The sequence below is a fragment of the Mytilus trossulus genome, chromosome 3, assembly GCF_036588685.1.
Source record: "Mytilus trossulus isolate FHL-02 chromosome 3, PNRI_Mtr1.1.1.hap1, whole genome shotgun sequence".
In the NCBI taxonomy this organism is placed as follows: Eukaryota; Metazoa; Mollusca; class Bivalvia; order Mytilida; family Mytilidae; genus Mytilus; species Mytilus trossulus.
This window is the reverse complement of record NC_086375.1, coordinates 67242411-67261142: the sequence shown is the minus strand read 5'-3', so window position 1 is coordinate 67261142 and position 18732 is coordinate 67242411. Positions and strand designations below refer to the sequence as shown.

The 18732-nt window shown below is 31.3% G+C and overlaps 1 protein-coding gene across 4 annotated transcripts in view; it reads left to right on the top strand.

Moving 5' to 3' along the window:
• The window catches only part of LOC134712192 (protein dispatched homolog 1-like), a 78847-nt gene that overhangs the window by 27888 nt on the left and 32227 nt on the right, over positions 1 to 18732 (top strand). The gene's annotated exons all lie outside the window — the stretch shown is intronic.

The window sequence follows — 18732 nt, the reverse complement described above, 5'->3', positions numbered from 1 at the left end:
TGGTCCCAACAGTTTAGGAGCTAGGGGCAAAAAAGGGGCCTAAATAAGCATTTTTCGTGGATTTAGCACCATAAAGTAAAAAGAAATGTATAAAATTTAAACACAAGGTTTATTACCATAACATATGTTGTGTCAACTATTTAATCACAATCCAAATTCAGAGCTGTATCAAGCTTGAATGTAAGGTGTCCATACTTCTTCTTCAACTGTTCAGGGTACGAATTCTGTGGTTGTATAAAGCTGTGCCCTGCGGAGCATCTGGTTTTATTTGACAAAAAAATATAATACAAACAATTACAAGAATGCTGATAAGGGAAAGATATATTAGTATGTGGCAGGGTTCAACCGTTTAAACCTACCTCCTTTCGTCTCTCCTTGAAATAGTAAAAAAACTAGACGTAGGTTTTAATTTTCAGCTGCAATTTGTTAAAGTTTAAAATTAGCTCTTAATTTAAACCTGAACCAATAGTGGTATATCAATGATATTTGGTATACAATTGTATAAGTTTTGGTACATCTCATTCCATAGTGATTATTTGACCCTGCCTTCTCAGTAATTGTCTATTTAGTTTGAATCTTTTGCATAGTTTACATTTCAGGTTTGTGGTATGGTCAGTGTTGCTATTTTAATTTGTATGAGAATTGACTATAGGGTATGGGCTTTTCTCATTGTTGTCATTTGGTCTCTTGTGGAGAGATGACTAATTGGCAATCATACCACATCTTTTTTATTGTCAAATTTTTTCCACAATTTTTTTTTCATTCTTTTTTTAAAATTTTTGTTCTACGTATTGCGTTTAACATGTTAATCCAAGTTCACTTTTAAGTTGATAATACGGTAAATAAGTCAATGTCATTTACCAGTAATACTTTCTTGATCTTAAGAACAAAGAGCATCCCTGAGTTGATCATATGACTTGTTTAGGTCAGAAAGTGACGAAGGTGATTGTCTACTAATAACATGATGTTAGATTTTGTTTACAATTAACGGAAGTCTCACGAGATGCCAGATGTGTCTTTACTCCAAGCTATTGTTGCGATAATGAGGACACAGTAAGAGAAGAGACATATACTTTGATGTTCGACCTGATTCCTAGTACTGTGACCTTTACTTTTCCTTGGCATGCACTGCAGTTCACGTCGTCCCTAGACAAAACATTAACTCAGATACATCCTTTTGTCTTGATTTTTTTTGTACTAGTAACCTGACGAAAGTCTACCGGTAGTAAAGAGAAAAATATTGTTTAGTTTGTCTTGGTATTAATTATTCTTTTTAGTCTTATGTCTGTTATAAAATGTCATATGAAACTTTATGGCATCGTTATATTTGACCTGAAATCTTAATGCTTTATGTAAGCTTACTTTAATTAAGTGCTATAAAACTTATCTGAAATATGAAATTTATAATAGAAAAAAAAAAATGGTACATAAAATCTGAATTTTTTGAGTGCATTTAAGCAATGTGCAAAAATACCAAATAAACGATTGATTATTGAAATTCTGCTTGCTAATAATGCTATCAAATTTAGATTGTGAGAAACACCTATCTCTTTCCAATTTTACAAACAATAAAAACATAGAGAAAATTGCTGAAATGATAATAATAAAATAGAAAAGAGCGTTATGATTGGAATGCACATAAAGAAATTCTGGTTCTTTATAGATAAACCATGTATCAAGGGAACAATACCCTTTATTATTTCTCTATCTTGACAATTGCTAGAAGAAGTTACTGCTCATGGCAGTTTGTTGTTTTTACTCCAATCTTATTGACTAGGATTTTCATGGTACTTTCTTTACCAATAAAAGTTTGACTGCAACAATACAGCCAATAGTGCTGAGAGTGGCATAAAACACCAACAAACAATCCATCATTGATAAGTAGAATTTAAATTAATAAAAGAATTGCCAATTAAAAATGCTCTGCAGGGCACAGCTTGTTATGACCACTGAGGTGGAAACAGTTGGGGCAAGCTTGAATATTTGTTCAAATATAAGACACAGCAAAGGTTTCTGACACAAAGTGAGTTTAACCTGATAAAGTTCAATGCTTCTAATGCCTCGTTCACATGGACATTTAATTCAAATTGAATTTGAATCGAACTTGCTAATCTGGTTCACACACTCTTCTTTTTTAATTCAAATTGATTGGAATTGGCTAATTCGAAATTATCCAATTCCCATTAGACATATATATGCTTTTGTCAATGCGAATTAAATGTTAATGTCGTTTGGACAGTTAAGTGAATTTGAAGCGTATTGTAATTCGAATTAGAATTGACCTAAGGACTTAAAAATTTTCGAATGCGAATTAAACTAATGCGAATTAGTTAATGCGAATCAAATTGGAATTACGTGTGAACTCAGCATTAGAGCCTCTTGTTTATTTTACTTTAATTAAGTTTTGTATCTGTCAGACCAGAATTGTCTTATTATATGTTGAGAAATTTGTCCTTAGATAATTGTATGATCTGTTATCTGTCATTGATCATGATCTAAGTACTAATGCTGGACACATTCAATATTAATGATTAGCACTTGACAACAAAAGCCATTGTTAACTTTCTTACTAGAAAATGAAATTTAACAGAACAGAAATAATAATTAATTTTTTAAAGAGATAATCAGAATAACCTAAAAATTGGACACCATATTTTGATTTTTTTGATACAAGTCTGCTTTTCAGGTGTTATATATGGTCTTTGATAGATAAAAAGTTATCACTAAATGTTGTTTCTCTAATTTTTGTGTTATTTTCACATTTCCTGACCGGTGTGAGAAATATAGATTCCTACACTGCAACAAGTGTATTACGCTATTTCTCCACTCGAGACAGTTAAATTTTATTATTTAAAGCGCAAGGCTTGCCGAGCTCTTTAGATAACTAAAATTTAACTGCCGAGGTTAGAGAAATATCGTAATACACGAGTTATAGTGTAGGAATCTTTTTCTCTAATGGTATTTATCCTTCTTTTTCAAAGATTTTCAGAAACTTGTGTTCTTTATATGTGACGTCATCAGGCATGGTCGCCTTTTTTCATGACGTCACAATAGGAAAATTCAGAAGAAAACAAATCATTTAGACGTCATAATCAAATTTCGACTAATCATTTGCCAAGAACAGATTTTTCACTAGTGAGGAGAAATATTTTTCTCACACCAGTCAGGAAATGTGAAAAAAGCACAAAAATAAGCGAAAAATATTTCTCCCCATAGTGAAAAATCTGTTCTCTGCAAATGATTAGTAAAAATTTGATTATGACGTGAAAATATTTTGTTTTTTTCTTATTTTGTTTTTCCTATTGTGACATCATGAAAAAAGGCAACCTGGCCTGATGACGTCGCATATAAAAAACACAAGTTTCTGAAAATCTTTGAAAAGAATGAGTTCAGTCATTAGAGAAACAGATTCCGACACTATAACTAGTGTATTAAGATATTTCTCATCTCTCGACAGTTAAATTTAATTATTTAAAAAGCTCTGCAAGCCTCACGCTTTAAATAATAAAATTTTACTGTCTCTAGTGGAGATAAATCGTAATACACTTGTTGCAGTGTAGGAATCTATATTTCCATGCACTTACTTATGATTCTGAAGTTATGAACCATTCAGCCAATGTTAAAGTTTAAATATACTTTTACTGATGGCAAAATGGTGGTCAAGTATGATATTGATGATTTTTGTCTTTTGTCTTTATTGTATACTTGATACTGTGTAGATTGAAAGATAGGTATATATTGTGGCAGGGGAAAAAAAGCATGAAAGGCCCTTGCAATTGTTTGCTGTGAATTTGACAGCTTATTCCTTGTTTTTGCATATAATCATATAGACATTTCTTTGAGGCATCTTAAAATTGTACTCAGATAACTTTTTTATAAATTGATGATTTATAACAAGTTTACTCATTAGAAGTTGAAAAGGCACTGAATAAACTCATAGTCATATTAATCCTGCCAACGAAAAAACTTGCACTGAACAAACCTCAATAATAATTATCCTTTTTTGACAAATTCATATCAAACATACTTGATAAAAGTAATACACTGTTAAAAATGACAAAATAAAAGGAAATCTACTTGATGGAAAAAGTTCTTTGAAATCCTTCAGCTGCAGGTCATTCCTGATTGTCATTTTCATAACGAAGCCTCATACATCCTTTCTTTTAATGGAAAAACAGTCTTATTTATGGACAGTTAACTAAATGTTTGGAATCTTGTCAGAAATGAAGACAGATAATGAATGTCATATAATTTGGTCATTTCACTGAGGGCAATGGATGAGTTTGGTGCATTGTTAGAATGTACTTTAGCTTGAAAAAATAATGATTCCTGTGGATACTAAGTACTTCAGTTTAAAGAAGTAACCATAAATTCAGAATCTATTGATGCACTTCTTGGCTTCTGTAGATGATTTTTATTTTATAAATGGGTGAACAGCAAGACAATAAATGGGTGAACAGCAAGACAATAAATGGGTGAACAGCAAGTATTGTCTATTTTATAACAAATCATTATTTTTTTAAAGAAAAAATGATGAGTGCCAAAAAATGGTCACTACTGTTCATTATGAATAGAATAATTAAGAATATCATATGATGAATAGAAAGAATTATGTCTAGCAAAAATGTTATAGATGCAAAAGAAAGAATAGAATTTTTATTTATACTCTGAAAAAGACTTTATTTTTATCTGTATAAATGTTTAAATATAGCAATTATACATGAAACTACAATATTTCTTTTATTTTGTTTAAAAATAAGGTTTTAAAAATCCTATTACCCAGTATTACTCTTTTCTTGTCCATCCTACTTTGTTTTCTTGCTCTGGTTATACCTTTCGCACCCTGAAAACAAACTGTTACTTTGGTTTTCTTTCATATATTCAACAAATGTATTTTAAAATACAGAGATATTTAGAACTAAAAACTTGGTGTATTTTTACTTCTTCTGTCAGTCAATTAATAGTACATCAACAAGGCCGTAACTAGGCATCTTATTTTAGTGAGGCAAAACAATTGAGCCAAGCGAAGCGAGGCTAAAATTTTTTTTTTGAGGGTATGAAATGAATGGTGCAAAATCCTGCATTCTAGGCATTTTTAGAGAGTTTGATAATGTTTTGAATTTGGACACTTTTTATATAAAATTTTCATATTTTAAGACTTTTACTAACACTAAATTTTTAACAACTTTATTTAAATTTATATGTAAGATAATCATCCAAATATCACTGATTTGAGTCTGCTGCCAAAACATAGAACAAACATCGATTCAGTAGAGTTTGCCAAATTTTTCTATGGCCAGTTCAGTCAAATCGTTTCAGAATCATAATTTGGTCTCCTGATATCCTTATCTCTATGAACATGTAGCATGGCAAGACCGCACAATCTCATGCCACTCATGCATGCTCTTTTCCAAGTTTTCAGTCGTTTCAGGGCAGTCTGTGTTTCTAAAGATAGCACATTATCATTAACACAATGATCAATGTCTTCTTCCAATTCCTTCTCCATCAGCAATTCAGTAGCAGCATCCGTAGTAACACTTTTGTTTGCAAAAGTGTATTAAGCTTTCCTGTAAGCACCATCATACAGTCGCAGTTACAAAATATTAAACTCGCTTTTTGCTGACAAAGAGTAGACAAACTAGGGATAGAATGAGGTAAGATACATGTATTTGATTCTATCTATCATAGAGTAATAAAATTGAGAATGGATATGGGGAATGATTTAAAGAGACAACAACCCGACCATATAAAAAACAGAGTAAGTATATATGATATGGGTACAGTGGAATTGGAATGGAGTTTTTGACGTTTACATGTAGGTCCGTAATTTCAAATTATTTCTGGAAATAGTTGGTGGTATTTTAGTTCCAGAATCTATAAATTTAGGAGTTAGGGGTTCCCGATTCCGAAACCCCGAATATAAAGAAACAAAATTCCGTAGTCCCGAATAAGTAAAGTCAAAATCCTGTGTTAAAGGTTCTACCATTCCTCAATAATATCAAATTAGAATATGGGATATTCCTTCAACTTTTAAGGTTGAAGAAACATGGATAAAAACTAATCCATGCATGTTTCATATTATTTATACTTTATTTATCTGTAAAGAGAAAGATTAAAGTTCATAAAATGAATACGCAGACAGGACTGGCCCTTGCAATGCCCAGTACTTGATTTGTTGAAAGATGGCGAAACGGAGAAATGAATATGCAGACAGGACTGCCCCCTTCCGAAGACCAGTATTTGATTTGTTAATCTACTTATCGTTTTTGGATTGTTCTAATGAAGTTATATTCAATACTCAGTTTTTGTTCACAAAAAAACTAGTTTACTAGAATTATTCCTTCTTTACCTTCAGTGTCGCTTTTCCTTTTTCTGCAAGAGTCTGTTTTAACTATAGAGATCCATGATTATTATCGTCACTAGGCTAATGTAATCGAGAAACATTCCCCGTTGAGATGCTGAGTTATAGAAATTAAGGTTGAGACAGAACAACAAATGACTATTATATTTATATATCTGTATAAAAAAAATAATCAGTGTCGAAATTTTAGTGAGGCAATTGCCTCACTTGCCTCAAGGGTAGTTACGGCCTTGATCAAATCTCTTACTTCCTCTTCAATAACTGTCAAGAAGTTGACCTAATTTTCTATTCTGGTCAGCTAACCTAAATTTCTGTCCTGATCAGCTGACCTTTATAACCATAACAACTTTCAACGTGAGTCTTAAGTCAGCTGTGATCATTAACTAATTGGTGTCACTTAGGACCTACAGGAGATAATTCGTTTAGACTAAATAACGAACAAATATTTCATTATTTTTAATGACAAAAAGAAGCGATGACTGAAAATCAAGAAATGCCCCATTCAGTATTCTTAGGTTGACCAGCGTAATGGTAAAAACATTGGAAATATCTCTTACAACATTTTTTGTAGCCTTTGAAATTCTAAGATAATACAATTATCTGTGTTAAGGGGATGACAAACCTCTTTGTTATATTCATTTCTTAACCATCAAACCATGAAAATGCAAGTGACATTACAAAAAGACGTCACTAACAAAATGTCAATTTTGTAATGAAACCTCTTATTAAATGGCAAGACAGTATTACCGACAGTATAACCGCTAAGCTTCGATTTTCATATTCTTCTGACTAATCTTTCATCTTCGTATTAAATCATAATCAAATTTTGTTACAGTGTCATTGATATTTTGTCAATACGGGAGCATGTATGATAAGATATATGTTATTAATGAAAACAGTGGCCAAGGTTACCTTTGTAAAAGGAAGAAAACAAGTTTTTTTTTAAACAGCTATCATTCCTTTCTCTTAGATGAAAAACAATAAGGAATCTCTTTAACATATGAACTACCGAAAAAATTGGGTAAACATCATTTGAACAACAACCCAGACTCACAAAGTCCCAATAGGCATTTATAGATATGAAAATGAGGATATTGTCAATTTCATAAAAATGTCTCCTTATTATTTTCATGAATCTTTTTTGTTCTGGCAGTATGTGAATACATAATTTTGTAGAAATAAATGATGGAAGCACAAACACAGAGGAATCTACATACTGGTGTGATGTGGGTACTGGTAATTGGCTGGGCCAAAACCAATGTGAGCTTTTACAATCACTGAGCATCCATGGTCCGTCATATGAAATATTAGTCTTCTTCTTGTGAACTACTGAACAGAATGAAATAAAACTAGGTAGAGATCCATCCTTAAAAAAAGGTCACTTCCAAGTAAAGTGTTGTTAATAGGCATCAATTTGACTCTCCTTGATTGTCTCTGATTGACTAAACATAAGAAAATATATTCTTAAAATTTTTTTAACAAATTGAAACCAAACTTGAAGGATATGTTGCATAGGGGGTCTGTTGATTTTTGTTCCAATCAGAACTTCATAGTAACGCCAGCAGAGCTTTAAATTATATTGAAACTGTATGGGAAAGCTTATTTTGATTTTATTTCCATTGATGTATATAAAAAAGAAGATGTGGTATGATTGCCAATGAGACAACTATCCACAAAAGACCAAAATGACACAAACATTAACAATTATAGGTCACCGTACAGCCTTCAACAATGAGCAAAGCCCATACCGCATATAGTCAGCTATGAAAGGCCCCAATAAGACAATGTAAAACAATTCAAGTTTTATGCATGTATTTAAATTAAGGGACCAACAAAGGGGTATAATGAGTTTGATTTTTGAATATTTTATATTTTAAGGACAAATGAACCAATTGAAACTAAACATGCCATATATATGTTCCTGTGATTGCTGTAAAGTGTTATAACTTTGATGTCCAGTATGTCATAGTTTATTGAAAAAAACTGCATTGCTTTTCATCAAGAACAAGTGATGTGACAACAAACCTTGAAGTAGTATTCTTTAGAAACTACTTACTGTTTATAGTCTTAATAAAAATCTTATGTTGTTTTAACAGGGCCAAAAATAGTGTCAACTAAACAGGTTAAAGTTCAAAGTTCTTCTTTTCTAGAACCAATTGAACAAAAACTGGATAAGGAAGTTTTTATGCCCCACCTACGATAGTAGAGGGGCATTATGTTTTCTGGTCTGGGCGTCTTTTCGTCTGTCTGTCTGTCCATTCGTTCGTCCGTCTGTCCCGCTTCAGGTTAAAGTTTTTGGTCAAGGTAGTTTTTGATGAAGTTGAAGTCCAATCAACTTGAAACTTAGTACACATTTGGCTTATGATATGATCTTTCTAATTTTTAAAACCAAATTAAACTTTTGACCCCAATTTCACGGTCCACTGAACATAGAAAATGAAAGTGCATGTTTCAGGTTAAAGTTTTTGGTCAAGGTAGTTTTTGATGAAGTTGAAGTCCAATCAACTTGAAACTTAGTACACATGTTCCTTATGATATTATCTTTCTAATTTTAATGCCTAATTATATTTTTTTATCCAATGTCATGGTCCATTGAACATGGAAAATGATAGTGTGAGTGGGGCATTCATGTACTTTGGACACATTCTTGTTTAAGGGTCTGTTATAAATGTTGTTACTTTCAAAATATGGAAAGGGCTTCTAGCATAAGGCAGAGTTTAGATTAAGCTTTATTTTGTGGTTTCTGTTTTAGCACAGATGAAAGTTTTTGAAACACAAATATTTTTTTGTCCTTAAAAAATACTGCACCTAAAATTTAAGCTTGAGAAGAAACTCCACTCAACTTGGAGAATGTTTGAATCACACCAGATGCAATTTTAACCATTATATTTCAAAGCACTACCACTACACTAGCAATTTTAGAAAAAAATACAATTAAGATAAAATTTTGCAATAGCAATAGCATTTGAATAATAAAGCTAAACGTTTAAAAATGGTTTTTTTTACCAATTTTCATATTTATCCCATACTGTCTGTTGATGTATGTAAAAAGACCTAATTTGTGGTCTAAGAAAATGGCTAGAGGAATAAGTATCTCTCACCAGTAAACATTGACTCTTATATTTTCAATCCAAAGAAACCATTAATCAATATGTTAACACTGTAGGCTTAAGGTTCTATATTTGTACGTCACTAATTTATCATTATGCATCATACAACCTCATGGTTTTTACTTTCTTCAGATGTTTTGTTCACAAATTATGAGAAAAATCCTTTAATTGATTTTTTTTCTAAGATGTAATTAAAAAGATGATGATAATTTCTCAAATGACACCATAAAGATATTCATAAAAAGTTCATTGACACCAATGATGGATAATTGTATGTCTAAAGAATGGCGTCATTGAAAAATCTAATCGGAGAGTCTGGGGTATAATATATGATGTCAGTTAAATCGTCAGTTTCTCTTGCTGACGACAGTGAATTTTTCTTCTGAGCGTAAATTAATTCATTGGATTATAAAACAATTTCAGCTGTTAATGAGGTCATCATGTTTTAAAGAATATTTCTCAGAATATTTGTAGATATTCCTGTGATTTGCATCGGGCTGTAGGATAGAAAAAATGTCATGTTATTTGTAAAATTTGCCTATACATGATATTTGAGATAACAAAAAACATTATTTAAGACCACATTTGATATCAATCTAATTGACATATAAAAATATAGACATTACACATATTTTGAAAGTTTGTGTAATGAGTGAAGAGAGCAATGAGGTACACGTTTTGAAGATGGCAAAAAAAACAATTAATATCTTCATAGACTGCAATGGTAATCTTATCTAGATATAGACTTTAGAAAATTAATTGCTTTAATTTAAGATTTTTTTTTAGAATAGTATATTTTTGGTAAATGTAGGTTCTCATGGCTTTTATGAATGTAATTTTTATCATACTTTGCCTATCATTTTTGCACTTAAAAATATGTGTCTCATTCTAGTGTAGAAAAGACTTCTCAGTTCAGTTATAGGGCTAAGGAAATATATTATTTTGCCTTTGGTATTATGCAGAGTGCACAAAGTCTCTAATAATAAAAAATAATAGGTGCACATATCAACCAATCAGGATTTACCATGTATAGTCTAAATTTGAATATCTTTTAAAAGTAATGGTTGATTGTAACCTGAAGACTGGCTGTAGAATTGAATGATGATTGTAAATAATAACAAATTACACATTCACAGTATATTTCTATGCTATTTGTTCAGGTTTGATTTGTTTTGTCTTCGGTTGTAGAATAACTCATGAAGGAGACAATAAGGAATCAAACTGTTTACTTGTGGAAGTGTCTGTGTCCTACTTGACGTCTGTGCACCAATCTTATCAACTACAACCTCACCTCATTTGATAGATAATGTTGATGTATTTGTGTTCATAAATATATATTCAAAGCCCATGTATAACTTAGGATAACCTAGTTTTTCTCTGGTTTTGATTTTGTAAGACTTTCTTTCTATTAAAAAAATACACTGTTGATTCATTATTTGTGGAAAACCAGTGAATTTTCGTGACTTGATGGGTTAAGGTAAAATGGGAATTTTAATATTTAAAGAAGTATACTAGTATGTTTTCTATAGGATTGTATTGTTTGCAGACTTAAGCAAAATCACAAAATCAAATATACACAAAAACCCAGTTTTTCCTGAATCTACCAAAAGTGGTGCCCACAATATATATGAATTGACAGTAGTCAGGTAATGTTCAAATTGTAGCAATGGTCTTGACCATCATTATGTAGCAATGGTGTTTTCTAACGTTAACTAAGAAGCTATGAGACGGGGGTACTCACTACTGGCTTGGTTCACTATAGCTAGCTCACATATTTATAAAGGTACTCCATTATATAATTATAACTGTATATTAAACATACGACATCTTTCATATAAGACAGATTCACAATGATATTGAATAATTCCAGCAATAGATGTTTATATGACAAATGCTATTCTCAAAGTCATCCCAAACTATCAAACTAAACTCTATAATCAAATTAACTGACCATTTAGCCTATTACTTAATATTCTAAATTTAATGATGAGTTCACATGTAATTCGAATTTGATTGGCATTTACTAATTTCCAATTAGCTTAATTCGCATTCGAAACGTTTTGTTTTACGTCAATTCTAATTCGAATTGCAATTCGCGTCAAATTTGCTTTACTGTCTTAAAGACCTTTTAATTCATATTAACAAAAAGGTAAATCTAATGCGAATTGGCCAATATTAGAATTCTAAATGTTTTATGTAGTGGTCAATAAACAATTGATTACAATTTATTACTCTCTAGAACTACCACTACTAAAGCCAACCCCTGTTGTTTACAACTAAAATCTACACTTGCAAAATCTTAAATCTTCAACATAAAATAATTAAAATACTGAAAATTATATAAAATGATACTATTAAATTTGTCAAGTAAATTCACTCTCCTATAAAATGTCTCTCTGTCTCTTTTTCTATCAGTGAGTTCACATTTTCACTTTTGATAATTTTAGATTGATTCATATGTTTGGCAATTCCAGACTGAATTTGAATCTTAATTAATTATCATTTGATTATTACAATATTATTAATTTTTACTTATGAATACTGCATTGATTGGCCTGTCATGACCCTGTTGATAACTAATTTTAATCAGATTTCCACTCAAGAGAAATTGCCAAACAAGCTAGTAAATTATATAATTTTTGCATTAACAGATTTGTTCGATAGTGCTGATTTTGCAAATTTCATTTTTGACATTTTATTGATTGTTGGCTACAATTTTATGCTGACATCTGCAAAATAATTATAATTTACACAGTAAACCTTATTTTTGGATTATATCATTAATGCACAAGCTTGAAATATTCAAATGCTTTATATCTTTTGAGCTTCTACTGGAAATTACAAAATATCTATCATGTGTTATAAATATAATTTCTGATGTTAGTTGAACTTAAGAATAACATATTTGACACCAGAAATCAGACTTTTTTTCTCAACAAAGGATAAATTTGTCATTAGAATTATCTAAAAATAGTGGCACCATTTCAGGAGGTAGCTAATTTGATTTTTATAAGAAAATGGAATTAGAAATCACTTTGAAGCTATTTATATTCTAAAGATATTCTTAAATTAGAATGAATATTGTCTATATATAGAAGAGTCATGAAAAGAGATATAATCAAGATCTAGTAGTAATTGTCTCAGCCCAATGCAAATAGTACAGTATGTATTAACCTAGAACTGTCACTCAAGAACAGTCATATATTATGAGTAGGAATAAAGTACTTTACAAAATTCAGATGAAGTGATTCAGGCAATATCAAAAGGAATATTTTACATTACACATTTTTTAGCCTTAATATTCTAGAATTTCCTGCATAAGGCAGAAATCAACAATAGATTAAATTAAACTTGACTTAAATTGCCTCAATCTATTGCTTAAAGTACACTGTGCATAATTCTAGAACTAGGTCATTCCTGTAAAGTACAGTAAAAAATCTGGTTATTATTAGTAAGTTTAGCTAGGAGATTTCATAAATGGTATAAGAAAAACTTGTTGCCTTTAGATTTGGATTCAAGAAAGGAATGCAATATTCACTAATTCAAAAGTTGCTCATTTTGATTTACATATACATGTATCAGTTGCAATGGTCCAAATAACATTGGTAATATAGTTTTACTTTGCTTGATCTGTGTGTTGAGAACTTAAAGACAATGTTGTGAAATCCAAATCTGTTAATAAGGCGATGTACCCCATGAAAATTATCTTTTTTGTCGTTGCCGGTTGGGTTGATGTCACTTAATTGCGTAAATGACCTCATTTCTCAGTTTGTTCATTTTAGATGTCAGTTTTTATACGACCGCAAATTTTGAAAAAATTTTAGTCGTATATTGCTATCACGTTGGTGTCGTCGTCGTCGTCGTCGTCCGAATACTTTTAGTTTTCGCACTCTAACTTTAGTAAAAGTGAATAGAAATCTATGAAATTTTAACACAAGGTTTATGACCATAAAAGGAAGGCTGGTATTGATTTTGGAAGTTTTGGTCCCAACATTTTAGGAATTAGGGGCCAAAAAGGGCCCAAATAAGCATTTTCTTGGTTTTCACACTATAACTTTAGATTAAGTTAATAGAAATCTATGAAATTTTGACACAAAGTTTATGACCACAAAAGAAAGGTTGGGATTGATTTTGGGAGTTTTGGTTTCAACAGTTTAGGAATTAGGGGCCAAAAAAGGGCCCAAATAAGCATTATTCTTGGTTTTCGCACAATAACTTTAGTTAAAATAAATAGAAATCAATAAAATTTAAACACAATGTTTATGACCACAAAAGGAAGGTTGGTATTGATTTTGGGAGTTTTGGTCCTAACAGTTTAGGAATTAGGGGCCAAAAAGGGGTTCAAATAAGCATTTTTCTTGGTTTTCGCAACATAATGTTAGTATGAGTAAATAGAAATCTATGAAATTTTAACACAAGGTTTATGACCATAAAAGAAAGGTTGGTATTGATTTTCGGAGTTTTGGTCCCAACAGTTAACCCTTTCGCGGCGAGTGTATCCTTGAGGATACACAATGCGCAGGGCGGATGTATCCTTGAGGATACACGATGCGCAGGGCGAGTGTATCTTTCAGGATACATAAATGTTGTCCCAACAAAAGCCGCAATTTTCCGCTATTTACCGTTCTTAACAGTTAAAATCAATGTTTCAATTAAAATCTACGATATCTGAGGGTATTATTTCAGTTCTTCAACAGCATTAAAAACATCGTGAAAAGTAAATAAATCAAATCGGAAAATTTTATTTTCTAAAATTAGAACCGGAAACACGTTTTGAGGTCATGTGGGGTTTCAAAATGGCTCCTCTCGATAACGAGGAGTGGAAGTACAGCTGTTTTCTGTGTTTTGATGAAGCCCTTTATAATTCTTAGGTAGTTTTAAATATATAATAAAATAAATGATTCAATATATCTTAAATACATATGATGGCGATCTTTTTAAAGCCTTTGATTCCCCCCAAAAATCGGAACTAGACAAGTAAGTTTTTCGCGTTCATGGCTTTGCTACAAAAACAATTCTCGATTTCGAGGGAACAGAGATATGGCTTTGAAATGCTGGTACTCGGGTGACACATACACTTTGATTAAGTATCGGGTGAAATAAGCGGATAGGGCTGTGAATGTACGGGAGAACAATGAACGAAATGGAAAGTAGTTTAGGAATTGAAACTTCGTCTGCTAGTATTGCAGTGTGAAAATGATATCAGACGAAACTAAAATTTGCAGGTTCAGTGAAAATGATGTAATTATAAATGCCGGACAAGAGGTCTTACTTTATGGGGAAAGGTTCAGAATTAGCAGGGGAAAGATGATAGTGAGGGCTATAGTGAGTCAAATATAAATGAGAAAGCCAAAGGGGAGCAGGAGGTTAATATTAATTGGTGAGGAGACGGTGGTGATTGGTGGCACAACCAATGAGATTAGTAGTGTTGAAAAAGGTCTTCACATAATATTTGCTCCTTGTGGGAATACTGAGCTAAGTCATGTCATGGGTGCTGAAAAGGAGGTGTCAGATTTCAGGCAACTTTATATGGACAATCCTTTTCTTGAATGCATTCTAAATTAACAAAACTGATAACTTTAAGCTTTCCCCTGATATTTATAGGTGCTGTTATGACATTATCCCAGATAAGGGGGAAAGGTTGACCGCTCACAAAAACGTTTAACCCTGGCACACTCATTATGTGCCTGTCCCAAGTTAGGAGCATGTAGTTCACTGGTTGTTGTTGGTTCACTTCTTTCATTTTCATTTTAGATTATTAAATTGTTTTGTAATCAAGTACATGTAGCTATATATATAGACAGTTAGTTTCTTGGTCGAATTGTTTAATATTTCTCATATCTGGCGGGCCTTTTATAGCCGACTTTACATTATGGATTTTTTCTCATTGATGAAGGCCATATGGTTGCCTTTAATTGCTTACATCCACTGTATTTTAACTTTGTTGTATAGTTGTCTTATTGCCAATCATACCTCATCTCCCTATTTTCATATTCACTACAAAGACAAAGGCCAAATGACAAAAAAATGCCTTGGAGCTACAAATCAGAAATGAAAGCATTTCTTGGTCTTGCATACCAGTACTAAGTTATATTGGTTAACAGATCCAATAATGGTCACTTCAATATTTTCTTGTACAATGATTAGGGACAGCTAGGTATACCCATATTTTATGGTACCTTCATTTCTCTGACCATCATGGTAAATGAAACTTGATTAAGTGAACAAAATGTTGATCCTTTCTGTAATATTAAACCTGTTGTTTCATTAGTTGAAACTCTAAAGATCAAAACAAATGTCTTGTTGATTTAATATATATATTGGTCAAGTTAAATGAGTAATAAATGTTGACCAGTTTGCAAGAGGTTAAACTACCTCTTTGCCATTGTTGACTACACTTTAAACAGGGGTGTCTGACCAATACATCTAGTATTAATTATTGTTATTATCAAAAAACCTTGCAAGGGCTCAAAAAAGTATGTTTCATTTTACTTGGGATACATGTAGTTAAATTTGTAATGCCTACATAATTATTATTTACCATTCATCCAACCTAAAATTTCTTCAGTTGTCTTGTTTGCTGGTAAAAAGGATTGATAAATAGATATTTTGTGCTGGGGTAAGCAGGGGAAGGCCATTACTAGACATAAGTTCACACACATGCCTTCAAACTGGAACAATAAAGAGAAAAGTCAAGTTTGCTGTATTTAATTTGTTCTTGTTGTTTATTAAAATTTTATTGTTGAAAGTTCATGATTTAGTTATCAAATTCTCTTAGTTAATTGTAATACTGATTATATAAATGGGAAGATATTGCTTAATTTTTTATCAAAATCTTAAGTTTTGTGACTTGATATGTGAAAAATGAAACTGCACTGAATTATCAAGAAAGGATGAAACATATGACAGACATGTGTAAAGAAATCCATTGTGTAAGTGATTATTCTTCACATGCTTACAATGTATATATATATATATATATGATAACTATTCTAAAGTATCTATCATAATTAAAATAGTAATTTAATATATTGTATATACTCAGTGATTTAAGGTTTTTCAAATTACACAATCAGAAAATCTAGAACAAAGCTGTTGCATATTGGTAATAGAGGAAGTTGAAAAAACACCAAACCTTTGAAAAAAAGACCAACTACAAAAGTACTTGTATATATTATAATGGTTGACCCTGGTAAATTAATTAATCTATTTTGTTTTATCTACTTTTAAAAAGATCATGACCAACTATATTCTGCTTTTTTATTCTTCTAAAATAGGCAGCATGTACTAATTGAACCAGAGACGTATATATGTCTGATTGCACTAAAAATATTTTTTTTCAGCAGATTTTTTTAAATTTTTTTTTTATAAATTATTGTAATGTTTACCAGGGAAAATGAAACAACAAACATATCTTGTTTGTTTAAAAACACTCTTTAATACCAGTGTTTTCAATATCAACAAGGTATCCGTAAATGATCGTAAAACTGATCTATCACTTTGAAAACGAGTAGTCGTTCGTCGATTGACAGAGTTGTCTTTTCATCAATACAAATGGCGGTCGGAAACGAAAAGTCAAACGGTCAATTTGTGAGAGATAAAAAGCTTCGGTTTTGCTATAGACGATGTTTAAATGACAAAAACGAGTGATAAGATAAATAAGAAGACTCGGTAATAATGATTTGCTGAATATTATCCGTTTAAACACATTTTTAACGTAAACAAGTACATCCGAATGTCGACATTTTGGCAACATTGAGCTAACAAGGTAACAAAAACCGATCTTTCAAGCATTGTAAAGACATTATTCTTTGTTTTAATTTTAATTCACTTGGAAAATCTTTTACAGAGCAACCTTTTGAACTTCTGTATCAGTTGTTTATGCGATCTGAGACTGCGTTCTCGAGTTAGAGCACGTTTTTCAATTTGCAACTTTTCTTGAGGCACCGGTCACGAAATTAATTCAGGCTGGGGAATCTGAGCGTGCAAATTTGCCTCGGCCACAGAAACCCGCGGAAAAAATAAATTCAGTAGTGAAAGTGTTAAGGAATAAAGGGCCCAAAGGGTCCAAAATTAAACTTTGTTTGATTTCATCAAAATTGAATAATTGGGGTTCTTTGATATGCCGAATCTAACTGTGTATGTAGATTCTTAACTTTTGGTCCCGTTTTCAAATTGGTCTACATAAAGGTCCAAAGGGTCCAAAATTAAACTTAGTTTGATTTTGACAAAAAATGAATCGGTTGGGTTCTTTGATATGCTGAATCTAAAAATGTACTTAGATTCTTGATTATTGGCCCAGTTTTCAAGTTGGTCCAAATCGGGGTCCAAAATTAAACTTTGTTTGATTTCATCAAAAATTGAATAAATGGGGTTCTTTGATATACCAAATCTAACTGTGTAAGTAGATTCTTCATTTTTGGTCTTGTTTTCAAATTGGTCTACATGAAAGTCCAAAGGGTCCAAAATTAAACTTAGTTTGATTTTAACAAAAATTGAAATCTTGGGGTTCTTTGATATGCTGAATCCAAACATGTACTTAGATTTTTGATTATGGGCCCAGTTTTCGAGTTGGTCCAAATCAGGATCTAAAATTATTATATTAAGTATTGTGCAATAGCAAGTCTTTTCAATTGCACAGTATTGCGCAATGGCAAGAAATATCTAATTACACAATATTGTGAAATAGCGATATTTTTTTTTAATTAGAGTTATCTTTCTTTGTCCAGAATAGTAAGCAAGACATATCTAATTGCCCAATATTGTGCAATTGCAAGAATTTTTTTTAATTGAAGTTATCTTTCTTTGTCCAGTATCAACTTAAATCTTTTTTATATACAATATACAATGTATATTCACTTTTTACTACCAACTGATAAATTGAAATAATCTTTACCACTCAGTGATAACAAGCAGTTTTTTTACATCTTAATATTTTATGATATATTTAAATGAGTAGTTATTGTTGCAAACTCCATTAGAAATTTTAATTGAGATTAGTTTTGGAATAAGGGAAAGGGGGATGTGAATAAAAAAATTGGGTTCAATTTTCTCATTTTAAATTTCATAAATAAAAAGAAAATTTCTTCAAACATTTTTTTGAGAGGATTAATATTCAACAGCATAGTGAATTGCTGTAAGAGAAAACAAAAAATTTAAGTTCATTGGAACACATTCATTCTGTGTCAGAAACCTATGCTGTGTCAACTATTTAATCACAATCCAAATTTAGAGCTGAATCCAGCTTGAATGTTGTGTCCA